Here is a 26,082-nt window from a genome sequence, read left to right on the forward strand (position 1 = left end):
CTGAAAAACTTCTAAAGGAGTTAGTGGCAGAACAGAGCCTATACTCCCAGGGGCTAATTGTTAGAGCATGGTCCCTTATGGAGTTCTGCTGGCTTAACAAGCTGTTCTGTAGCTTCAAGAACAGCATACGTGTTGATAACACTGCATGGATTATCAGGGAAAACTATGAGATTAGTGTTCCTGTTTGGCTAATAATAGCATGCATCCTAATATTTTTGTCACCCTACTCTCTACCCCAGTTCACTTGTTATGTCTTGTGTTTTAGAATGTAAACTCTTTAGGTCAGGGAGAGAAAGTGGTTAGGATGCTAGTCTGGGACGTGGGTTCAATTTCCTGCTCCACTACAGACTTCTTGTGCAACCTTGGGCAAGTCACTTAGTGCCTCAGTTCTCCATCTGTAAAATAGGGATAAACTGTCCTACTTCACAAGGATGTGGTGCAGATAAATACACGTAAATGTGTGAGGTGTTCAGATACTATAGTAAGTACGTAAAATAGATAGACTGTCATTTATTCTGTTCAGCACCTACCACAATGGGGCCTGGCTGGCCACTAGACACTTACGCAATATACATCTTTAATAATCACAGTGTCATTGGAAAGAGGAACTGACCATGAACATTAGCTCTGACCGTACTCGTAGGCTATGCTGCCTCTTCTTGATTTAAGGGAAGAAATGAAGGGAGCTGAGGTGTTAAAACAACTGATGTGATTCATCTGCATAGTTTGTTTAAAACTCTAACATTTTCTGAGCTGGTATATGGTACATGATATTTTGGTATGAATGGGCAGCAAATCTGTAAGAATCAGACCCTCCCTCATCTCTTTCGTAGTTAGTGACTTCAATTTGTCTCATTTTTCCATGCTAATTGGCATATCTTCTTTTTCTGAAGATTGCTGCTTTGAACTGAAAAAAAATCATTCAAAGGAAAAGGAAAGCAGAAACTTGAGACATTTTGAACCCATTTACATACTTCCATGATTCGGTGATTCTAAAGGATTAGCCCACTTTTTCAGAAAGAATAAGACACATTCACATTTACTTACCTAAAAGTGTTATAAATATTTTCATCCAACATTACTTTATCCCTGGTTTTCCTCCTGTGCTCCCTTCTTTAGATAGCTATAGGAAACTGGCAGTGCTTAATTTTTGCCAGGGCTTGACAAGGCTGAGCCCTGGCACCTCTGGGCTTGGCAGTTCATAGCCCCGGCACCTCTCGACTTGCTGCATCAGTTATGAAAGTAAAAAAATTGCTTGAGCCCTTACACTTAATTGCTTGAAAGAGGTGCCAGTGCTCTTTACAAACTAAGCACTGGAAACTGGCACTCCTGTCCCCATGTAATATATACCATAGGTACATGGTAGATATACTGTACGACTTGCATGGGATTTGTTATTTATTGCACAGAGCACAACGTATGCATTTAGTATGCTGCTTTTTTTTTCTTTTGCCACAAGAACTTTAAGAATTACTCCATGCCTAAAGATTTCAGTTCTCCTGTGCTGATATACTTGCTTATGCATAGACAATGGATTTTATGTAAACACTGTAATATTTCCAAACAGACTGTGACATGCAGTCATTCCTAGTTCATATAAGGTTCAGAAATGCAGTGTAATTTGTATTAGTAGTAAATCATTCACCTCATTCAGTTTAAAATGCTATCATCTCAGCTTGCAGTGTTGTCAATATAAAATGTCATAATATGATGCTCAGTTTGAACATGGAAATGGATATTAATCTCAAAATGCTTCTGTTCATTGCTAAGGCTGAATTGTACCATGTGAAACAGCATTAGTTTGTCTGGAAAGATTTAGAATTGCACACCATCTTTATATATGGAAAACATTTTGTTGCATACAGCATACTAATAACTGTTGAACTGAAGTGTTTTTCCAGCCCCAGTGGTATAATGGGAATTATACTTCAAACTGCATAATGTTTTGGGAAGGGAACATAGGCTTAGCAAAGAACATCATCATTTTGCTACAATGATAACGTACCTATTTACATAATGATAATGTACATATTTACTGCCAAGCGTGTTTGTTCTGCATTAGTGTTCATAGGATCGCAGGGAGAATTACAAAATGGAAACTTCGGGTTGTGTCTGGTGGCTGTTGTTTTACAGGGAAGTGAAGAATGGATAATGTGTGATTTGGTGTTAAAACAAACAAAAAAGAGTAACGTTATGAGTTAGGTTCACGTTGTATACAAGATCAAATCGACACATGCCCATTTGTTACCCTTTCTTCTTTTTATTTTTTTTTTTCCAAGGGACCTTGTCAGTTAAGTAAGTGAAAATCCTTTGTGAGATTCTTGGCAGCAGGCATCATAAAGATGCTAAAAGTCTATGTTAGCTGCGTACGCTCGCTTTGAACACATTCTCAAGTAATGCCACTGTTGGAATCATTTCATCTGAGAGATGAAAAAAAATCTACATTTTTGGTTACGTTTCAAAAACTCTAAATCTTTATATACATCTAAAGAATCAGGAAATCTTACTCCTGGAGGAGAAAAAAAAGTTAGGAGATGCTATTTTGTGAGCTGTTGTATGTTTTCTGAACTTTTTGTGATAGAAAGAAATCTCTTAAGAGCCCTTTTCCTCACTCTTCTAACAAAGGCATGTCCCAGTTTATTAAAAAATCATACACAACAATGCTGCCTGCCAGGTTTTATACTCCTAATGAAAATTTGGTCCAGAGCACAAAAAATATCTGGAAAAATGCCTGAAATTTCCCTGTCGCAGATGTTTCAACAGAAGGTGCTTGCATGCCATTCGTTAATACAATGCCATACGGGACTCGGTATGACCACCGCAATAACCAGTAAGTAACACACGCGGTGTGCGCATCACTGCGCCAGATTTTCCGTCTGTTGTGTGGGACTTGTATCCTGTGGATTGAGACATACCTTGATGAAACTGTATTGTCATTGAATGATAATATTTGTGGATCACTCTGCTAGAAAACATCCTATCAAGAATGTGGGAGGTCTGTTTAAAGAGTCAGTGCAGCTCATTGGCATTGCAGTCAGTTAGAAGGGATGTGAATGCAAGCACTGAATGCCCTCCTTTTTTAGCCTATCTTCAGATGCCAATGTACAGGAGCAGCACTGCAGATATTAAAGTACTTTCTCAGTGAGAGCTGCTGTTGAATTTTAATCTCAGATACTATGTAATTAAAAGACCACGTGAAATACAATAATTATCAATGCACTGAAAAGAATTACACAGGCATAACAGTCTCCTGTGATGATTATTTTTATTCTATTAGTTTCAAAGGGCAAAGGACTAAAAGGAAACAAACAAAAAATAATTCCTAAAATACATTTTACTGTATCAGCTGGAGTTTTGCCGATATTATGAAAAGCAGCAAAAAAATCTAAATTGCTGATTACAAACCTTTCCCTTGTGCATCCAGATTAATTTTACCACCCTGATATCAAGAAAGGTGTTTTTGGGGTATACTCTCTTTGATTTGTTTATATGTAGGGGAGGTTATGCATGCTGTTAACATTAGCACAAATGGGTGTTACACACACAAATCACTATGTATTGTGATGAGAATATACCTGAGTGGTTCTTGTAGAACACACTAGAAAATTATCTTGCAAGAGCTGGATCTACTTATGAGAAGTGTGTTTTAGAAGGTTTCATTATTTCACATATGCATCCCCTGCCACTCTGTTATAATTTTTCTGGACAGAAAGACGTTCCTGATATCCCTCTATGCCAATATTTTTAATGTAACAGAGCTGAAGGAGCCTGTGATCAGATCCAGATTAGGTTTACGTTGGGTTCAGTGTTTGTTATTCAGCCTTGACGCCAATTACGATTCAACAGCACCAAGTCTTGTGAGTTGTTTGTGGTCAGATTAGATTATCATAATAGTCCTTTCTAGCCTTAAAATCTATGAATCGGTGAGAGTTCAGTCACATCTGAAATGGATTTGGAAAATAGAACTCTTCTAATTTAGGATTTGACACAGAATCAGAATCATAGAAACAAGTTCAGCTCCTGAACTGTGAATCCAAATTCAAAGGGTTCACTTTCAAGGTTCTGGTTTTTAGCCCTTCTATAAAGTAATGTCTGCAAATGTATGATCTTGTGTTTTTCTACTCTTTTTATTTTCAATGCTACACCTCGCTAAGATAAAACTAGAGATAGATGTGTTTCTACCAGTATTTAAACACAATAACAAAGGAGCTGGATTCAGATATACAAGAAAAATAGAAATCAATGTGATATGATAAAAAAAAATACACAACTTTACCTGGCTATTAATTAAAGGAGATAGAAGCTCACCCTTTTGTACAGAGATACCTCTGCCTTTTATAAATAGAACCTTCCAGCAATTATTCAGTCCTCAGGCCTTTAAAGCAGGCATTCTCCAAAGGGATGTAGAGTAAATAATGGAAACACAGGCCATCATTTCCCATCTTTAATTCTGCTATCCTCAAGTGGACAACAAAACCTAATCAAGTTGGAAGCAAACATCAATTTCCATCTGACCCTTCGAACAGTTTTACCTACCATCAGTCCAACTCCCTGGTCTAGAACTGTTTCCCAAAGAATACAGGGAAGCATCCTATGGAGTTACTGTGGCTGATTCCTAACGTCACATGTAGAATTTCTTTTAGGCAGGGGTTTTAGCCACCATGGAACGGGTTTTCAGAGAGTTTATGCATGCAAAAATGTATACACGTTCCTATGACCATGCATGCAAATTGGGTAATTGCCCGTGCAAATCTAGCTTCATGGACAGCTAGCCAATTTCCCTGTCCAACCCAGTACACCATTGACACTGTACATCTAAATTATCTGAAAACTGGGCCCCAATAAAATTGCTAATAAAATAGAATAGTACAAAGGAAAACATTGCAATTATCTAACTTTTCCTTTTATTTGAGAAGAAATCAATATTACTAGAATGGATTAACTGCACTAAAATGTGTCTGACTGTAAATTCATTACTATACATTTTGCCAGGACACAGAACTGATTAACTGAATTTGCAAACAAAACAGTCATTTTCCTGCACGGTAATAAACTTTTTTTTGGAAGTTAGGACTAATGGTTATTGTAGTTCTGTATTGGGGGTGGGGGAGGGAAAGGAAAGAAAAAAGAATAGAAAATATCTTTATTAATGCCCACTGGGCTGAATCATGCTGAGAGGGTTGTATTATCAGCTAAGTGTCTCAGAAGAGAGGTGTGCTATTTTTTCTCTAAGAATTTATTTATTTTTAATTTGTTTGCTTCTTGTAGGATTTCTTTTTGCTTTTCTAAGCACACACCTGCTCTGTTTTCTCACTAGTTTTGCCATTAGCAGTCAGGCTGCCTTTTTTATTGCCTCAGGAAGAGCATTGTTTTGCAGAGCCTTTTTAATCAACCTCAGTAGCACTATAGAATCATGGAAATTAGAGATGGAAATGACCTATTAGATCATCTAGCGAATCCCCCTGCAAATGCAGAATTATATCCCTACTCAAAGCAGTGGCGCACAAGAGGGTTTCTATATTACAACCTTCCAGTACTATGTATAAGTAAGGTTTAAAGATGCTTATCTGGGGCAGATTCTACACCAGAATACATCTCATTTGTGTCAGTCTACATACACAAAGGAGTGATAGATCTGATAGTATAGAGCCAATACACCACCCACCTTCAGGCCCCAGGCATAGTGAGTGATAGAGTGGGAGAAAGTGGACATGCCCAGAGTGCCCATGAACTCTGATGATCATCAGCGACTAGAATGACCCATGGGGACTGTGGTCTCAGGGCCACACTAAACTATCCTGGGGTGCAGACCAGCACAGTACTGGCCTAGGACTGAGGATCCACAAATGGCTCCTTTGCACCCTCCTTATTTGCTGTGCTTAGCTGAGAAAGATTCTTGACTTGGTGCACCTGAGAATCTGACCCAGTGAAATGAGTGGCCACCTACAAGTAAATGACACACACAAGTGCAGATAGACTAGGAATAGGCAAAATGATGCAAACAAAGTAAGAACTAACTTGGGACTTGGAATTGAACCAGACCTGAATTTTTCAGAGGCTTAAAAAGTATGATTAGCTATAAAACAGAAACCAGCACCTGTATTTGCTGGTGGAAGCAGAAGGCAGAAACGCTCGGGTGGGAAAATATAAATGAGATACTCTTGGCATGGTATTTCCAGCCTGGCTGAAAGCAGGAAGTACTGGAAATTGCATGAGAGAGCTTGACCTTGCAAGATTTCCAACATGATCTTTTCCAGAGCAAGATGTTAGGATAAGATACCAGGCCCCAGGCCTGGCTGTCCTGTCACACTGGTTGTAGATAACATTTCAGATTTATTTTTTCACCTTTCTCTTCCGTATTTGTCTCACTCCCCACATGTCCATGGCCCTAGTTTGCATTTCTTTGCTTATTGTATGCAGTTTTGTAATGGTGATAATATGGCACTGCTCACTTTTTATAAGCCATTTTACAATTAAATAGAACGTGCTCCTCATTTTACCCCGGTATTTGTCTTTTTCTCAATGGGCTCCACAATGCCTGATATTTCTCTGTTACTTGTGTGCTGTGGATCTGTGCTGCTCTTTCTCATTAGAATTAGCTTTGCACAGATTTATTTTTTCATTCATTAACCCTGAGATTGCCATCAGATTAGCAAAGTCAGAGACCAGTCATGTTATGTAACTGTGAATGAATGAAACACAAATATTTACTACATGGCAGCCTTTTCCTCTAATATTCTGCTGCGCTGCAGGGTTCTCTTAAGCTGCCTTGGCATACCACAATTCATGCGGCGAAAGAGCATTTTGTATGTGAAATCTACTTTATATATTTTTCTAGTTAGCAGATTGTACATGACAACCATCAGCAGGATCATACAAAGCATCTTATCCATTTCTTCACTAGTGCAAGATTCTCCCTGTTAGAATATTCTGTAGTGTTTTGCACACTATTGCATGACTCAATCTATGAAGAGTCTTAGAAGTGGTTGTACAGATGTTTTGTGGACTTTTTTGTCCATACATCTGTGTGGCACTCAAAGGGTCATGAGGGATTCTTAGACATTGGTATCTTGTCTTGGGTGTTTACTACGTAATGTTGTACCCACAAAGTTTTCCTTTTTTAGAACTCTGCATTTTAGCTCAGAACTCCCATTTGCAGGAATGTCTTGGTTTTTTTTTTTCTTCTTACAGGTGGGCAGAATTACTAACCTGACTCTAGCCAACCTAAACATCTGAAGCTGTTAGTCTTGGGAAACAGTTTTGAATGTGAAGGTTTTACTTCTCGAACTGAAATTCCTGGCAGGGAAAACTAAATAGCAGAGATAGCTAAAATAAAATTGGTCCTACCCTGTCAAGCCACCAAATGTACTCTGAATCCATACCATTGCTCTCTGCATGAAGGCTGTATATGGCAGCAATAACATCCTATCATTATGAGTTATTATAAAATGGACTTAAGGACATAAATGGAGCTTTCTGATTGGTGACATAGCTTGTTATGATACAATTACCAGCCAATCTCCATTAAGTGCCTGAGTATGGCCTTCTTTCCTTTAGCTTTTTTATAAATTTTCCATTCCATAACTCAAGTGCAGGACATCGTACTCCAGGCAGTACATATCTGGGAGCTGTGACATTTCTTATACAGCCCTATGGCTTCAGAGAACATTACGTGAGATGTTGCAGAAAACCCCTCGAAATGACAGCCTGGAGACTGCCTTATTACTGAAGTCATGGCATTAAAGATTGGTAACCAGGGGGGCAAATATAAGAGATGGACGTTAAGGGAAAAAAACGTGAATATTTAACTCTGTGTGTGTGTGTGTGTGTGTGTGTGTGTGTGTACTGTAGAAATATTTACTTGTTCCAAGGGTAAGAAATGTAAAATATTGTCCAAGAGAAAATATATTTCCTGAGATTGTGAGGACAGTATGTAGTATTAAATGTATTATCATTTGCTTGGTACCCATTTAAAAAAATGATATTGCCTAAAGAGACCATCAATACTTTATTTATCTTCCAGTTCTGTTCCTGCAGGAAGGCCCGGAGCTCCTCTTTTTGTTTGGCTGGGATGATCTTTGGGATGGGTGAAGAGGCTCTTTCTTTGCCCCCTGGTGTTCCATTCCTTGCTTTATTGTCCCCACAGTATTCCACATATTCTCTCCCCATCTCCTGTACCCTTCTTTCTCTACCCTCCAAAAAGGCCAACTCCCTTTGCATTTTCTCTTTCTCACCCACGACTCCAATCTTTCTCTCTCACCTTCCCATGAAAATTCTCAGGGAAGGGATGCTCCAAAAGCTGCATAGAAAAGTCATTTAACGACAGAATGGGCCAGCCACACCAAGACCTCAGTAGAGACAATGTGGTTGTTCCCTACTGAACTGGGTTCTGGATTGTTGGAGGGAGGACAGAAGCATCTTTCATGCTTGCGCTGCCTTCCACTGAAGTCAGCGTTCTGAGACTGGGGCTCATACAGGATGGCATTCTAAAGACATTATTCTAGGGTTCAAATCCAGGAGTGCTCTTCATCTCTACGGCAGTTTTTCCCAACCTAGTAACTTGAAAATGTCCATGCCTCATGTCCCAATGTTAGACATTTGACCACTGCCCAAAGAGGTGTGCTGTTGCCCTGTGTTCAAGTTGCTAATAGGTTATATAATTAGTTTTGAACCAAACCACTCTTCCCTCCCCCCACGTATGTATATATAACAAATTCTAGTATATGTTGGTATAACTCCCATCACTTGAAGTTGTGTCTGTTTACACTGAGATAAATTTAAGATGTGTGTGTGTTTGTATAAATATACTTCATACCTCCAGAAAGATAGCAGCAGATATAGTATATGTGTATAATGTACCTTGTCTATAGATAATATAGTATACTGATTGTACGTATATACTTTCGTTGGATGGCCGTCTGGAAAATCTGTTTTCTAAGGGGAAAGAAGCGCTATGAGGAATAGTTTCAGGCAATAGCAAGAGCCAGCTATTAGTTTGTATAGGGGCTGGTGTAATACCATTGGCAAATGTAAAAACCCTAAACTTTAGCAAAAGATTAGTGCTGTTGATGCGGTTCATGATTTGTCAGAGTGATAATTGTGTTAGTTGCCATCATTCTGGGAAGGTTACTCAGTCACTAAGGGAAGTGCATTTTGCATACAGCACTCGGAGAGGCTGGACTTTGCAGTCATTTCAATGGGAATGTTCACCTCGCATATAGCACAACTTTTGTTGAGCTGCAGATACAGGGATAGGGCATGGTCACCTGAAAAACAAGAGACCAAATAGCTGTTGGAAATTCCAGGTCAAAGAGCCAAAGATATCTGTAGACACTGGCATGCCCCTATATGCATGTCAGGTCTCACCCATCATTGGAAGTACAATTATTTCCCATAACATGCTGTCATTAGCTTCCCTCAGTGGCTCCATGCATGTGTCCCCTCCAGTGGGCAGGGATTATCATCTGCTAATCACTATGCACACAGAACTGAAGAAGACACAAAGAAGTATGATCCGTGCCTTGTGGGGAGTGTGTCATTGGTGCAGAGGGGGATTTACTGCTGCTCATACCATTGGTAGCTCCTGATGTGCATTGGATCATAAGTTATAATGTTTGCCAATGGCAGCATGCCATGTAGTGGCCACTCCCCACCTCTTTTCTTCTCTAGTAGACCTTTTTATCACCAAGTCACTTTGAAGTGTGTGTGCTGTGGACGGCTGGTGGTGGCTTTGTATTGCCAGGGCATGATGCCACAGAGCTGCCTTTCCCCTCTGCATGGCCTCCAATTGCCTTTTTCCACATGATTATCGCCCATCTGCTGCCCTCTGTGCCATGTATGGGAAGGGAGCATATGGTCCAGGAAGTTGGAACACAGGAAAGCAAGTAGTTCAGAGAGAGGAGGAAAGAAAGCCATGTGTCCAGAAGAGGGATTCACAGGCTATCGTAAGTGGAAGATTCAATGAATAGCTCTATAGCTGGGAAGCTCCCTAACACCAAGGACACATAAAGAGAAACTATGAATAAACAAAGCCAGAGTCAAGAAAAGGAACTTTTGGTAGCAGAGCCAGCTTTGCCCTTGCAAAGCCTGGTGAGTAGAAAGGTCCTGTATGTAACAATTTCACAGTAAGACAGTGTCATAGACTGGCTAGCCCTTCAAGCAAGCTTGGTCCCACCTTGCCTGTGACCTGGCAACCCAGTAATTAGTGGCTGCATCTGAAGGTGTTAGGGAGATTTAATTATAATGACTGACCCCAGCTGTGTGGAAGGAGTTAGAAGGACTATACAAACAAAGATGAGAACTCAGAGTCACAGAGGATCTAGTGTGTGCTGTTGGAGACATCCAGTGCCACCTGAAGAGCTGGGACTGAGCTCCTGGGTGAAGCAGTTGGGAAAGTCTTCAAGGAACAGCCTGAAAGTTCAGAGGGACAGCGGTCCTGGGAAACTCCATGGCTCTAAAGGGAAAAGAACTGGAGGAATAGCTGGAGAGGCTGAGGTTTTAGGTTTGGCTTGTGCAACTGCAGACAGACCTCAGGAAGGAGGAACTGTTTGCCTGGTATGTTTGTATGGACAGGAGACCAGGAAAAGAAAGATGGGTTGGACTGGCAAAGCACCTGCACCACAGAAAACGTAAACAGTTGATAGTCTACCCTTCTCCCAATCATGGGATGTGATCAGCTTGGGTAGGTTTTAATCTGTTTAGTTTGGGTACTGGCAGCATGGGCTGGACACCTGAGTAATTACCCAGGTAATTACTGAGTGGATTTGTACAGCCCACAATGCTGTGGCATCCCTGCTCTAGTATCTGAGCTAGCTAGATTGAATATGTCTGCAATCACCCCCCACCGAAGTATAGATCAACATACCCTTAGATTATAAACTCTTTGGGACGGGGGCCAAGTCTGTTTGTCCAAAGCCTACCACAACAGGGGCCTAAACATGTGGAACCACTCTAATATAATATTAAATAACCAATCTAGTGACATGTGACTAATGCTGTCTTCACCTGTATTACCTATATGAGGGAAAGGATAACTCCAGTTCTTCAGTCCTTTCATTGCTACTTTAATGGAGGAATAGTTGTGATACCAGTTGTTCATTTCCTCAGAAATAACCCTATATTTATCTTACCTTCCTATTCTGTATAGTCAGAAAACATGAATGAGATATCTACCAAAATCCCCGTTACCCATAGACATCCTGCCACTGTTTGGAAAGCGTGTTGGTGTTCTCTGTATAGTAAAACACCAGCAAAGCAGTAATGATCTTCAACCAGTCATGGTTTTCAGCTGGTGCAGTTTGTGAAACTATATCACTTTCATTTGTAGCTGTCAGCGTCATGCAGTTCCCTTCCAATGAGAAATGAAAGTTTATGCATTGAAATCTGCTGATGTTAGACACTGATTCAATGAATGCTTCAAAAGTTCCTCCTGCCTCTCGTAGGAATAACGTATGCAACTGACTTTTGTCCTCCAGAGAGGGATTTCACAGAGTGTTTTGGTTTTTTTTCCCTCCAAGAATAGGCAAAGGGCACCTCGTTGCTGGCATGTCTAAAATGTGTAAATAAAGGTGTAGAACAGAGGTCTCTGAAAAACACATGTTCTAGTGTACTTCGTTCCTAAGTGACTTCCTTTTTTTGGCAACTACAACAACTGAAGTTCTGATCCAGTGAGATGCTGAGCTCTTTCAGCTTCTGTTGGCTTTGGTGGGAATTTAGGCATCGGCACCTTGCAGGATCAAGCCCTTATTCTTCGAACAAAAAGATGCATAAAAGGGGCACTTTGAGCTTTTATTGAATTGGAGCCCAGGCACCAAGGGCAGGGATCTACTGAAAAGGAAATGACTTAATGTTAGGAACAAACATAGGTGGAGACAGAAGCTTAAATTAATTTGTTTTATTTGAAAGCATCCAGTTAAAATGTGGTGGTCATATTTTAACTGTTCATGTCAGCACAGCTAGAGTTACATGTAATATTGATCAATACCTAGTACTTAGGAGACTTCAGGTGCTCAGGTTGTCGGCACCTCTCAGGATTTTGGGTTTTCACACCTAACTGACCGACGCTGCAGACACCAAAAAAAAAAAACTGCAGATGTTAATTGAACCCACAGTTATCTACATCTGCAAGACTGTGTGACAAAGGCCAGGATCAAATGTTGGTGTTAGTGATTAGACCTGGTTGGAACACTGTCAAAGAAATAAAATTTTGCCAAAGTATGCTGTTTCAGAAAGACAAAACATTTCATGAAGATGCACTGATTTTGATTACATTTTTATCGTGAAGGTTTTTTGAGAGTCGGTCAGACTGTCTGTGCCTGGCCAAGAGGGTAGGACACTGGCCTGGGACGTGGGAGGCTAAGGTGCAAGTCCCTGAGTCGGAGTGATCTGGGCTGAAGAACTCTGCTGTGAATTAGGCTGCACAGGCAAATGCTCTAACCATGACCCTGCTCCAAAAACAGACTCTTTGACACGACTCCATTTTTGCAAAAAGGTTCAGTGTGGAATAAAAACACATTTTGAAACCTCCGTGGTTTCCACAATATAGAATTGTCACCCTTCAATCTGCTCTATTAGTAATTTGACCTGAGAGGAAGTCAGTGGGGTATCTAGAAATAAAGCTCAGTCTCCCCGTCTCCCAGTCTTGAGAATTAACTTGCAAGCCTTCCTCTGTGGTCAGTGATACAATTCAAAAAAAGAATTAATAGGCTCTTTCCCCTCCTGCAGTTGCTAGAAAGTTGGTGAGATATCTGAATTTCCATGCAAAGAGCCTCGTGGCTCCTTCGGTTAAAAGGAAGGAAAATGCATGGGACTCCTTGGAGAGCTAACACCCTGGTCCTGTGAACATGAAGATGATTATTTTCCTCTAGAAGCCTTTTTCACATGTGATAAGCTTGGCATGTTGCCTTGGTTAAGTGTCAAGCCCTGCATGTTTTTGGTTTTGCCCTGGTGGTCTTGAAGAGTTACTGGAATACTTGTTGGACCTGTTTTATATCAGTGTGCGAGCTGATAGTGACATTGAGAAGAAACAGGTAGAGAAGTAGAAGGGGGATCTGGATTCTCTCTTGTTTAATTCTGATAGCAGTCTCCCAGTCTGCCCGGGCGGCCCTAAAGCCTCCCTCAGTCTTTCTTTGGCTCCTTTACTGTGCTCTTTGCATTATTATAGTGTAATCTCATCTTGCTTTCCCCCCCCCTTGATCCCAAGGGAGGGTTGTCAAAACCCCTTATCTATTGATGAATGAAAGGAATTTCTGTCTTTGCTGCCTGGAACTGGTTAATGCAATTCCGGACACTATAGATGGGTCACTGAGTCAAGCGAGCACTGAAAGTTTAAATACATAGAAAAGATTGTATTTAGTGTGAGTGTACCGGCGTCTCCACATATTTTCCACCATGCAAGTGAAAAAGGGAAGTCTAAAGGCAGCTGAGAACAGTTCCTACTGTTGAATAAAATGTGACAGAGTTTTGCACCTTAAATGTTGGCAGTGCATATTGTCTGTCAGAGATGCCTTTGACATGTGCCACAATGGGCATTTTCAGTATACTGTTGGAAAAATCTCTCATTGCTCTTCATTAGAACTTGATGGCATTGACACCTCTGTGCATCTAATTTGAGAAGCCTTATTTATGTCCAAATCCTGCTTAAATTAAACAAGAGAATGGGAGTTTTCCCAGGAATAAGGGATGACTAAGAGATTAATGTTTTTTGCCCTTTGTTAAGGCCCAATCCCTCAAGATACTGAGCATGTCCTGTGAGCTGCCTAAAACCCTCAAAATCTATTGAAATTAAAGGTAGTTGAAGATAGCTTGGCACCTGGCAAGATCAGGAGCAGGAAACCTTCAAAAAGCTCGGGTCCCAGAAAGCACCTATTTCACCTTCAGAATTTTACTGCAGCTTTCCTGCTAACTAGAAATCTCCTCCTGCACCAATGAGATCAATGGGATTTTTTTTGTCATTGACTTCAGTGAATGCAGGATCAAACTCTGTCTATTTAGTCACCTGTTGCATTTTCTCCCTATTTCGGATTGTGAGCATTCCTTAGGGCAGGGACTGTCTTTGTTTTATTCACTTGTACAGCACCTCACATGGTATGCCCTAATTCTTGAGAACTCTAGGCAGTATTGCAATATAAATAATAATGATTTTTGCATTGTGTGTCTATTTAACACACATTCTCATGTGAACACATATAGTCATGTGGCAATATGGATACTGCCACACAAATACATGTGTGAGCCCAAGCACCAGCCCCTTCACAGCACTTGTGTGAACAAAACCTTGCTTGCCCAAATATTCATGAACAGCAAATAAAAGGGGATCACGAGTACCACTGAATAGAATGTACTGATTTTAGGCTGGAGCCAACGCCCCTGGAAGCCAGTGGGAGTCTTTCCATTGATTTCAGTATGCTTTTGATCAGGCCCTTTATTACATTAATGTTTGCAGATAATTTTTTGCAGTATTCACCCCAGCTCTAATCACATTGCAAGCATATTCATATGGTATATTCACATAAATATATGCTGTGATTCATAAACAGATTACATTTGCATCTGTCGACTATGTCTAGGAAAGTGACAATGAAGAAAATAATAAAACATGAAAAGGGGAGAGAGAAATAATTGTGTGTCACTCTAGGAAGAATCATAGAAGATTAGGGTTGGAAGAGACCTCAGGAGGTCATCTAGTCCAATCCCCTGCTCAAAGCGGGACCAGCACCAACTAAATCATCCCAGCCAGGGTTTTGTCAAGCCTGACCTTAAAAACCTCTAAGGATGGAGATTCCACCACCTCCCTAGGGAACCCATTCCAGTGCTTCCCCACCCTCCTAGTGAAATATTGTTTCCTAATATCCAACCTAGACCACCCCCACTGGAACTTGAGACCACTGCTCCTTGTTCTGTCATCTGCCACCACTGAGAACAGCCTAGCTCCATCCACTTTGGAACCCCCTTTCAGGTAGTTTGAATGCTGATATCAAATCACCCCTCAGTCGTCTTTTCTACAGACTAAATAACCCCAGTTCCCTCAGCCTCTCCTCGTAAGTCATGTGCCCCAGCCCCCTAATCATTTTTGTTACCCTCCGCTGGACTCTTTCCAATTTGTCCACATCCCTTCTGTAGTGGGGGGACCAAGAAACATAACATCATTACCTCCCTATCTCAGGAATCGGGAATAGGGGATCACCAAACCTTTCAAGAACATTCTGCACAGAACAACCAATTAAATACACTTTGTTTAGAATGGCATTATTTCAGACCATCCTAGGGATGAATTCTTAATTAGGTCATATGCTTCCACTTTTGTTTATTCCCTGAAATCCCCTCCTATACAGCCAGATTCTGGTCTCAGTTAAAGTGGTATAAATGAGAATAAAATTTAGCCCCAAGTATCTATTCAGAGATTCACTTGTACATTGCAATAAAATATTGCTCATGAGGTAGGGGATAATTTTTTCAATGGTGCATGTATGTGTACACATGCCTGTACTCTTACATTCTGGAAGGGACAATTTTCATTTGGGGACAATGATTTTTACTTCTCCAAGGGCAACAGAGTGTCAGTATTAGTTTTATTAATTTTTCTTTTCAACACTTTCCTCTGGGCTGGAAGAAGGGCATCTCCTGTAATTCTGCCTCCACTGTTTTGTGAATAAGCTGGCGGTAGATGTGATTAAAGAAACACCTATTAAATCATCCTCCTCTAGGTGCCAAAGTTTGTAGGCAGTCATGCAAGACACCTGGGATTCACCCACCCAGGTAGTGAGAGTGCCAAGAGGAGTACTTCAAACCTGGCATTCTTGTATATCCATATAATCTACTGGGCTGGCTAACATGAGGCTTTCTAAAGCTGTTCCTGCCCAAAGCAGAAGCATGATTTCAAAAATGTGGGGTGTTTTTTGTGTCCCCCCCCTTGGAATTTACTGCTTCTGTGCTCTATGGATTTATGTATAGAATATCCAGAAAAGTGGGGTGGGGGACCAGATTTTCAAAAGTGATTTTTGAGTGGCCAACTTTGTATGGACCTGATTTTCAGAAAGTGCTGAATACCCATCCTCTAAAAACTGAGACCCTTTAAGAGATCTCAAACTGAGCATCCAAACTACCAGTCAACTTCAGAAAAACCATGGACTGACAAGCCCCGAGCCAGAAAGACAATATAAGCTCATGTTGCACTACAGGTTCATTTGACACAACAGATGCTATATGAAACCTCACGGCTTCTGTGTATGGCACTAAATAGATTTTAAAAAAATCTTAATAAAAGCATCGCATATCTGGGGAATTTCAAACTATACAACCTTGCAGCATATTAATGCAGGCTTCAGATGGCTGGGCATCTATAATCCATTGCAGCACAAAAAAGCAGAAAGGTCATTATTTTCCATATATTTTTATTTCCCTCCAAATATCAATACCATATCAACTGTTAATCTGAAAAATCTCATTTTAATGTCAGCTTTCTCACAGTTATGAAAATGCAGGTAATGTATTCCTGCTACTAATTGTATTTGAGAAAGTGTTATTAATTTCATATATCAAGTTCGTAGTGGCCATCTGTTCCCTCCGAACTGCTGCATCTCCCTCCATCTGCCCTGTTTTTCTTCTGCTAATCGGGTGGCAGGGGCTCAGATGATCGGGAAGTTTCACTCTGACTTTTGATTTGTCACTCATCATCAAGCCAGCTGTGCATTTTTAAACAGACTCTTACGACGGGTGGTACTGAATTTAAATCTTACTGTCTGATTTTTTTTTTTCAAATTTTTATCATACCAAAAAAAAAAAAATCAGAAAAGCCAGATTGTATTTTCTACAGTGTAAAATGTGCTTTGCTGCCACTAATTTGGCTGCATCTGCACTCTCATGAATATAGATGAAGGTACATGTCCAGGATATTATTAGGGACTACAGAGAGTGGGGAAGAATTTCAAGTGTAGTAAGACACTATGGATTTTTAGTGCTGAGAACTGATGTGCAGCTCCAGACTTCTATCAACAGTAAATCCAAGTTAAATTGTTCATTTAGAATGTGCAGAACAGGTACAGAAGGTAGCAAGCATTTGTGTGTCTAAGTGGGAAAAATGTACACACTCAAAGTCAGTATGTGAGCCAAGCTTTTTTTTCCCTTTCCTTTCCTCTCTGAATACTCAGCCCTGTCAATCACACTTAAAACGTTTTAAAAATTACTTGTATCTTTAAAATTATGGTACATGTGAAACTCACAAATCTATTTAATAGGAACATGGGACTTGCTATCTAGGTCCATTTAATCCAATATATGCCTCTGATAGTGGCGAAGAGCAGATGCTTCAGAGGAAGGTACAAGAAATTCTGCAGTAGTCAGCTATGGGACAAGCTGCTACCGTGAAAGTCTCTTCCTAATAGTAAGAGACTAGCCTAAGCCATACGCTTGAGGTTTTATCTCCTTTCCAATATTTTATTATTCTTATCTATAACAACTCTGGGTATTCTTATCCATAGAAAGGCCCAGTTCCTTTTTGATTCTTGCTAAAATCATTAAAGATGTAACATCCAAGGGGAAAGATTAATTATTTATGGTTGATGCAAGGAGGAGACATTTTATAAGCAGTGATGGGGTAAAATTAAGGAAGGGAAAATTCAGGTTGAATATCAGGCAAAAATTCCCAGATAATGCAGTGTAATAAGCTAGGCAGTAAACTCCCAAGGGAAGATGTAGAAACCTCATCACTTGGGCCAGTTGACAAAACAGTAGAAAATATACTTCAGTGAAACTGTGCTGGACTGTATAGTATAATTGGTCTCTTCTATCTCTGTCTATGGTTCTCTGATCTTATTTATGAAAGCAAGATAGCACTAGGACATTTGCAAAAAGAAATGTGATCATGGTACCAGCAGCATATGATATTGTTTAACAACTTAGAGGTGAAGTTTGATTATTTCTCTTTGCAGGTGTTCATATTTGATGGATCTGGATCTACAGCACAGATGGGATTTTGTTTATTATTAGCAAATGAGAGAAACGTTGAGGTGCTGCCATCCATCCTTTCTTTTCACCCTCCAAACGTAGACACGCCCATCTTTCTGTTAGGGATCTTGGGTAGTTCATTCAAGAATAAATTTTCTGTACTAAAAAGTACTGTAAATTAAAACTACTGATACACAGCACTCCAAATATAGTGGTGTCTTTTACTGTATTACATGAGTTTACATACTCTGAGCTGTATTTGAGTTTCATGTTTGATTCCCTCAGCCTCGAATCAAAACTCATTCAGAACTGTTGTGTTTCACCTGATTCCTGGCTGAGGCCATGGAATGGAGCCATGAAACCAGCATGATTCAGTGATTGAAAACATAAATCCAAGCCAAACACACTCTAAAGTTTTGAGAACCTAAACAAATGTCTTGCTAAACCTGGTTGGAGTTTCTAGCAAAATCTGAAAGCAAGCAAGTTTTGTGTGGTTTCTGACTTTCCCAAAACTTTACCCAACTCAGATTTTTGGCTAAGTAAAATGTGACTAAAAAGGTGTATGTGTTTGTGTCTAATTTTCATGTATAGTTATATTGTTCATACCTAATTACCATATTTTGTATTCACATTCACAGTAATTGCATACACATGACCAGTTACACATCCAGCTGGTCATCTCCACACCTATTCACCACAATTGTGCATGCAATCATGCACTTTTCCAAAAATGTAGCCCAATGTAATTATAGTTTGGCTCACTAGTGTGAATTGTGCCTATGTTGAAACAATCACTTCTAGTTAGAGCTGAGCAGACAGCTTTACACAGCAAAACTTCTCAATTTTTGGATTTTGGACAGTTTACCAAAAGGCCAGAAAAGTCAACAGTGTAATTTAGGTTTTGTTCCATCAACAAAGGGAAGTTTCATCAGCACCTATTACTTTTTCTTTTAATTTGCAGAAAAATGTTGTAATTGAATTTCCAATTATTTTATTCTTCCAGCCTTACTCTCAATGACCTTAATTTCCACCCAACCACCCCCTTCCCATTTATCCTAAGGTCTTTTTACACTGTCAGAGCACTTTAAAAGGACCTTAATGTAAATAAGAATCATGGCCATTGACTTCAGTGAAACCACATGTGGAATAAGATATGACAGACCATTAGTAAGGATGATAGCGCCTCTTAATTATTCTGTAATTTACCCATTTTTCACATGACTGAGTTTTCAATATAATCCATATATTGAAGCATATTTCTAATGTTACATAATATCATGAAAAGTGATGCCTCATGGTGTAGAGCAGAAAAGCTTTCACCAGGAAAACCTAAGGGATATCACTGTCCACAGAGAGAGGAAATAGCCATATTACTTTTCTGAGACAAGGTGGATGAGATAATATCTCTCAGTGGACCAACTTCTGTGGGTGAAAAAGACAAGCTTTCAAGCTACACAGAGGTCTTCAAAAAGTTGGTCCCATAAAAGATATTACTTCACTCACCTTGTCTCTCATGTATCCTGGGACCAACACTGCAGACAACATATTACTTTTCTGGCATATCTATATGCTTAAAGGTCTAATTCATTCTTGGGTCCCAATTCTGAAAGATGCTGAATGCCTCCTTGGTGGTGCTAAGAACAATCTGCTCTGAGTGAAGTCAGTGGGATTCCATAACTCCCATTGTTATTAATAATGACCTTTCTTGATCTAATTAGTTTGACTTCAATCCAGGTCAGAAGATGGTCCAATTCTTCTGTTTTATGAGGTATCCCCACTCTGCCTTTGCCTCCAGCACTCAGGGTGCTATACATTACAGTAATAATAAAAACTGGGCCAAGGGCCATAGCAGATATAAATGGGCACAGCTCACTTGAATTTAATTGAGGTGTACCTCTGTACACAAGCTAAGGATCTGGTCAATGCTTACAACAACCCTATTAAAAGCTCCAGGTAAAAATAAACAAGAAGTCAAATACAAAAATAAATAAAAGAAAGGAATGGGGAGCACTGGATAATAATACACCTAAGGCTATCAATGTTCTTAATAAAAAATACACAAATAACACTGGAGTGGTTTTTCAAAATGGGGAGAGATGTTCACAACTAGGGCCCACTAGACCAAAGACAGGCTTTGATATGTGCTATTCCACATGTTCATTTATGATCTGAAAAAGTGGGTGAACAGTGCTTATTAGCCAAGGTGGTCAGGGACACAACCCCATGCTCTGAGCAACCCTAATCCTCTGACTACCAGAAGCTGGCAGTGGAAGACAGGGGTATATCACATCAGAATTGCCCTCTTCTGTACAGTGCCCTGTAAAGCTCTGGTACTGGCCACTGTTGGAGACAGGATAGTGGACAAGATATATCATGGTCTGACCCAGTAAGGCAGCTCTTGTGCTCGTATGTCTCCAAAGCTGAGATTTGACTATGCAATGTCCAAAAGGGGACAGAGCTCGGATACCCATCAGGATATGGCTTCAGAAGTCTTAAATATAGACAGTCTAAAACTGAACGTAAAATAAGATAGAGAAGGCCAAATTACAGTCAGGTCACACACACACAGCACAGGATGTAATGTCATCACAATTGTGCCAGCTAATTATCTAAAGTGGTGCTGTATTCTGGACAAGTTGAGTGCATCAAAGCTAACCTCATGTAAGGCTTGAAAAGAGGTAATTGCAATAAGTGTGACATGAGAATACGAGGTCATGCGTTCCTATTTTGAGGTCATTGCAAAATGTATAACAGCACAGGCTGCATAGATTGTGCAAATAACAACAATAAAAATTATATCTGATCCATGGCTTTTCATGAATATCGTGTGATCAAAAGTGGCAACAACAGGTAGGATTCTATTACTGAATTTCCTCAACAAATGGGGACACAAAAGAGTTAACTATTGTTGAGTGCCTCTACACAGGCTCAAGAAGAGGAAGAAGTGCAAGATGAGGAAGAATACTATGGAATTAATTTGCGGCGTCTACAGGGCAAGGAATGTATACTTGTGTATCATCAATGCACTGATAATACTCTGCCAGTATTAATAAATCTTAGCCAAACTCCTTTTACAAATGCTAAATAAAATAGGAGACAGGAAAGATCCCTGAAGGATGCCACATCAAAAAGCCCTCAGTGATTATACAATGGTCTATTATTACAAGCTGACTTAACTTTAACTTGAACCACTAAAAGGCTGTTATAGAAATACCAGCAACATCTCTTAGTCACCAAAGCAACAACCCTGGTCAATGACATCACAAGCTGCTGAAAGGTTCAGCATGACCACATGGGCTAGGTGACCCCATTCTAAAAAAAGCAAGAGTCTCATTAATGCCCCGATCTTTCATAACCTTGACAAAGAAATACTTGAACCCAGAATGGAATGTATTCAGAGTATCAATGGTGACAAGGATACCTTAAATGGACTCTGCCTCCTTATTAATTATTTAATGTGTTGAAAGAGAGTTGGTGACTCCTGTGTGCGTGTGTGTACATGTATGTATATAGACAGTGGATTTCCAACTGCACATGTGTAAACTGTTCTTTTTGTTGTTTAGAAGATGACCATATAGCCAGTATTTTCTACTGCAGTGTTTAAGCATAAACCATATGACATTATGTTTTATTTAAAACTGGGCTTGTACAACTGAGGCTGGAAACGTGTACCTTTAGAACATTTCCATATTGCATAGTGCCACCATATGCTGCCTACTTTAATCTTTGAAAAGAGATTGCCTATTGCCTAAAGGTAGCATGTCTCAAGTTTACAAACTACATACATATTGCTTAAGGGCAGAAGTGAAACCATTAAATTAAGAGAATGCACTATGGTTAGTTTAAAGGTGTTAATGCAGATCTGTGATACTCCATTCTTTAAAATTGAACTATATTGTAGTGTGAAGTCAAAATGAAAGGGCTGGAAGCTTAGGTTTGGTAACTGTATTTTGATATGAAATGGGGAAAAAAAGAAGCCAGATTAGACACAGATGCATCTACCTTAAGTGTCCTTGTAACCTCTTGAAAGAAAAACTGTAATTACAAAGTGAGCTTTTCATGTTTCTCAGCATTAGTATAAATGGAAAAGTAGCCACTGGATATTACTACTAATTTAATGGAAGGATTCATTCGAATGTTTTTTTTCTGAATTATCTTGTACATATTTTAAAGAGAGAAGTTGCAATTTATATATGTTAATATTTAGTTTTTGTTAAATTTAGATTGCTTCACAGTAATTTAATAAATTTCCACCCAGTGTTTGCCTTTAGGTGGCTTCAGAGAATTTAGAGATGGAAAAGATCTAATCCCTGCCAATAAAAGCTTATTCCCCTATTGCATATGTTCCAGTATTTTGTCCCCTCTAGTTCTAAATATCTCAAGTGATGAGGTTTCCATTACTTCCTCTTGAAGAATATTCCATATGGCTAATATATCTCATAGGTGATAAGCAGCTCTTGCAACATTATTATTGTATGTATTATATTTGTATCAAGATAGCTCTGAGAAAAGCCAGTCAAAAATCAGAGCTCCATTGTGCCATGCTGACAAATAACATAGCTTACAATCTAGGTCTCAGCAGGATTCAACAGGGAGGCAAAACAGACAAATGAAGCAAGAAGACAAGGTAACAGAGTATAGCAGAAAAATATACTTCATAGCCTAACCAATGCCAGATGGCAGCAACTTGGCAGAAATGGATTTTAAGGAGGCATTTAAGAGAGGATACGGTGATGGCTTTACAAATTTTGGTGGGGAGCAACATGGGATAAAGCTCAGAAATGCCTGATGAAGAAGCAGACAAGCCAGGGAGTGAGGCAGCTGTTTTTGAAGTCTGTAGAAATTGAGGATGCTCTGTACTTCACAGTGTTATGTTCAGAGCTCACATGCACAGAGAAGTTAGATAAAAACATAAATACTTTAGCTGGAAAGTTGCAATGTAACTCTGCTTTATTTCTTAGACTTCAGCATGATAACATACAAGAACCCCAAAACACAAAGAGAAAACAGGCTGCTCCTTCGGGCAGAGGAGGACAACTCACCCTACCTTGCTTTAAGCAGGCTCTTTCCAGACTGGCTGCCTGCTGACTGACTCAGTCTACCGAGATCACATGGGTTCCCTCAGAACCCCCTAGCCTGCAAGCAGGATCAGGAACACACTTAAGTTATTGCTTGTCTTTTTTTAACCAGTTTCTAATACACCACACAGAGGAGGTACTCAAAATTGGGTTCAGCATCAGGAATGTTCAGCCTATTCTTTCCATTTCTTAATTCTATCCTATTGCTTCCTCATTACTCTGTAAATAATTACTGGACACTAAACTAAAAGTGAGCAGCAGCCCTTCTCTGAAATTATATCCAAACATGCAGAGCTTTTGCATGTCCCTTTTCCTGATTTTCTCAGCATACAACATTTTATTCTGGGTAATTAAGGTAGTTGTATGGGAAACTTCTGAAATATTGGAATATTTTTAAATAAGTGAAGATTTCTCATGTTCTTGGTATATTTCTTGTGCTGGCATAGAGCTTGTTCAGTGGTAAAGACATTTTTATGTTTTTCAGTGACAGGCTTCACATAGTGTACATTTTTTGGAGGGTGTTGATGCTTCTGTTGCTCTGAGCAACACAAGGAAGTTAGGTAATTGTTTATAGGAAAAAGTCACGGCATGCACTAAACACAGTCTCCAGTTTCCAAAGCAAGTATTGTGATATTCAGCTTACAAGTCATCCCCATTAGCTGCTAGTGCTAACACAGGCATCCTTGCAATAGTTCCACATCACTAAAGTCTTCAAAAATACCACTGCAGCTTAATTTACTTAATATTAGTATCCATGTTAACCTAATACCTTTCTTTTTTTAAAAAATTGGCAGTTTATAACATGCTTTCTTATCAGGTAATAACTATCTAGATTTATTTAAAAAGCTCTTTCTTGTTAGCACAAGAAACAAAACCCTACAATGATAGCAGATTAGGTTCCCCCTGAGGCCTAGTTCAGACAGTTTGTGCCTTTGTGTTCGCCTTTCCTCTATTGTAAGACGTGTTCAGTGGTCTGTGTTTTGAAGCCTGTAGGGAAGAGATTAAGTTCTCTTCAGCTGGCTGTCTAAGGGTGTGGCTTTTTAACATTTTGGCTAGCAGATGGTGACAAACCAACAGGTGCACCCAGATCACTGCACCAGGCTTTTTACATCTGCTAGGCACACAAATAGTGTATGCTAGGCTACTTCCCCCACACCAGCTGGAACATTTACTATTACCAAGTATGGCAGCAGACAAGGTGGTGAGAGATGAGGGCTGACCTTCAACTATTAACCTTCCTAAGTTATACTCTGAAAAGGATCAGAATGGCAAGAATGCTTTGATGTGAATATTACACGATGAAAAATCAATAAAGACTACACGGTGATTAGCTGTTGTAGGAAATGGAGGGCAGTTTTAGTTAAAAAATAAAAAGTTTTACAGTGAGTGACAGGTGCTCTCAGCAGCCACAGAATATTACAATTTTAGCAGGTCTCTTGTTTGCATCCACTGCTTCATATGGTACAGGTGACCAAACAAACTGCCTCAGCTCTCCAGATTCTTTCTGAAAATAAAAAATGCACCGCTCAGACTAAAGTTTGCTGAGGCCGATTCAACTCCGTTCTTTTTTTAAATGAACTAACAAGATTCCAGCTCATTTTACTTAATGCAGAAAGCATTATTAGTACAGAATCAGGCCATAATCTTTTAGAGCAATTAATCTGTAGTGCTATAGTACTAAGAGGAGTTAAAATGCCCGCAAATAGCTGTTTCAAGATTAATGTCTTCGTTTTCTTGGACTATAGAAGCTACTGAAAAGGAGTTCAGGAGACAAAAAGGGGACTCAAGTTGTATTCACTTTGATATTTGCAAAACATTTATTTATTTATTTTACAAAATGACATTAATGTAGGTTTCTTCTAAAGGTAAGTGAAATCAGATGGGAAACAAAAAAAAATCTGTGCTGACGTTCATTCACTAAAATGCGCACGTTTCTGATTGAGGGAAAGGAGTAAGGATCAGGATGGAAGAGAAAAAAAGAGATTCTGTAGTACTGTTATGATATCAGAAAATATAGTGAGGAGGGATGCTGTGTCAGTATGTGATTTTATATACCTCATGTGCAGAAAGTGGGAGGGGAAATGTAAGCAGTGATGGTTTCGTCATGAAGCCCCAGGAAAGCTTTGTAAAGGGGGGAACGCAGAAGATAGTAGTTAACAGTAAGACAGAGAGCAGGGATCGATAACCTGTACAGGTAGAGAAAGAGGTGAAGTGAATGCCCTTATCTTGCCAGTTTTATTCTAGATAATAACTCAGTTTTCTTCAGTATTTCCATTGTATTTGATATATTTATGGTCAAACACATCTCGGGGAGACTGGTAAATACTTGGGTTACATTAGGTTGTATTCTAAGGTGATTGGTGAATTTTTGCAGGGGACCACATTGGAGAGAGTGATGAAAAACGAGTAGAAACAAAATGGATAGTGGCTAAAAGATAGAGGCGCTAAAGTGTAAATGATGCACCATGGATAAAGAATTAAGAATTGTGTATGTTTCTGTACTAAATAATGGGTGAGTTTAAAGGAAATTATCTGAAACTTTTGAAACCTGTGCTTTGCCGACTCCTAATCCTTTCCCTTCCCAACCCAATCAGACCCTTCCGTACATCCCTCTCTCCCCATCTTCTGCAATGTAACCCCTAATCCAGCTCAGCTTCCACACTCTGAGAGCAAGCAGCTCTCCAGCTGATCTCCCTGGCCTGGAATCAGAAATTCAAGTTATCCATTTTCCTCCCTGATGCTTCTCTTCCCCCTCCCTTTCACTCTAACCTGATCTGAGGTCTGTTCCTCCCCCAGGGCCCTTTCCTTTTGCTGATGTTCTGGCTCCATTGCAGGGTCTCAGCAAACCTGGCAGTTTCTGCCAGACTAGCAGCTGTCTTCAACTCTCCTGGCTCTAGGGCTTCCCTGGGTCAGAAGCATATCATGAAGTAATGAATTGCGTGTCTATCATGTGGAGGAAGCACTAGGGCATAAGAGATTTGAAGAAAGTATCCAGCCCAGAAGAGACTGCCTGACCTGCTGAGGCCTCACAAAAGGATTTGCTAGGCAAAGGTCGAAAGAT

Source organism: Natator depressus, chromosome 2 (assembly GCF_965152275.1).
Source record: "Natator depressus isolate rNatDep1 chromosome 2, rNatDep2.hap1, whole genome shotgun sequence".
Lineage (NCBI taxonomy): Eukaryota > Metazoa > Chordata > Testudines > Cheloniidae > Natator > Natator depressus.